Raw genomic sequence first — 928 nt, 5'->3', positions numbered from 1 at the left:
GTCTACATGGAACAGGTCTACATGGAACAGGTCTACATGGAACAGGTCTACATGAAACATGTGTGTAGATGGAACATGCCAACATGGAACAGGTCCAGATGGAACAGGTCCAGATGGAACATGTCAACATGGAACATGTCTACATGGAACAGGTCTACATGGAACAGGTCTACATGGAACATATCTACATGGAACATGTCTAGGTGGAACATGTCTCTACATGGAACATGTCTAGGTGGAACATGTCTCTACATGGAACATGTGTGCAGATGGAACATGTCTGAATGGAACATGTCCTAATGGAACAGGTCTACATGGAACAGGTCTACACGGAGCAGGTCTACATGGAACATGTGTGTAGATGGAGCATGTCTACATGGAACAGGTTTACATGGAACAGGTCTACATGGAACAGGTCTACATGGAACAGGTCTAGATAAAACATGTCTACATGGAACAGGTCTACATGAAACATGTGTGTAGATGGAACAGGTCCAGATGGAACAGGTCCAGATGGAACATGTCAACATAGAACATGTCTACATGGAACAGGTCTACATGGAACATGTCTACATGGAACATGTCTACATGGAACATGTCTAGGTGGAACATGTCTCTACATGGAACATGTCTAGGTGGAACGTCTCTACATGGAAAATGTGTGCAGATGGAACATGTCTAAATGGAACAGGTCTACACGGAACAGGTCTACACGGAGCAGGTCTACATGGAACATGTGTGTAGATGGAACATGTCTACATGGAACAGGTCTACATGGAGCATGTCTACATGGAACATGTGTCTACATGGAACATGTCTAAATGGAACATGTCTAGATGGAACATGTCTAGATGGAACAGGTCTACGTGGAACAGGTATATGTGGTATAGGTCTACATGGAACAGGTCTACATGGAACATGTGTGTAG

General features: G+C 44.0%; 1 protein-coding gene across 1 annotated transcript in view; it reads right to left on the bottom strand.

Moving 5' to 3' along the window:
- LOC119412178 (ubiquitin carboxyl-terminal hydrolase 48) overlaps window positions 1-928 on the bottom strand; it is a gene marked incomplete at its 3' end in the record, with an annotated part of 16269 nt that overhangs the window by 13734 nt on the left and 1607 nt on the right.

The sequence above is a fragment of the Nematolebias whitei genome, chromosome 7, assembly GCF_014905685.2.
Source record: "Nematolebias whitei isolate Nwh7 chromosome 7, NemWhi1, whole genome shotgun sequence".
NCBI lineage: Eukaryota > Metazoa > Chordata > Actinopteri > Cyprinodontiformes > Rivulidae > Nematolebias > Nematolebias whitei.
The sequence above is the reverse complement of the archived record's forward strand: the minus strand, read 5'-3'. Positions and strand labels throughout refer to the sequence as shown.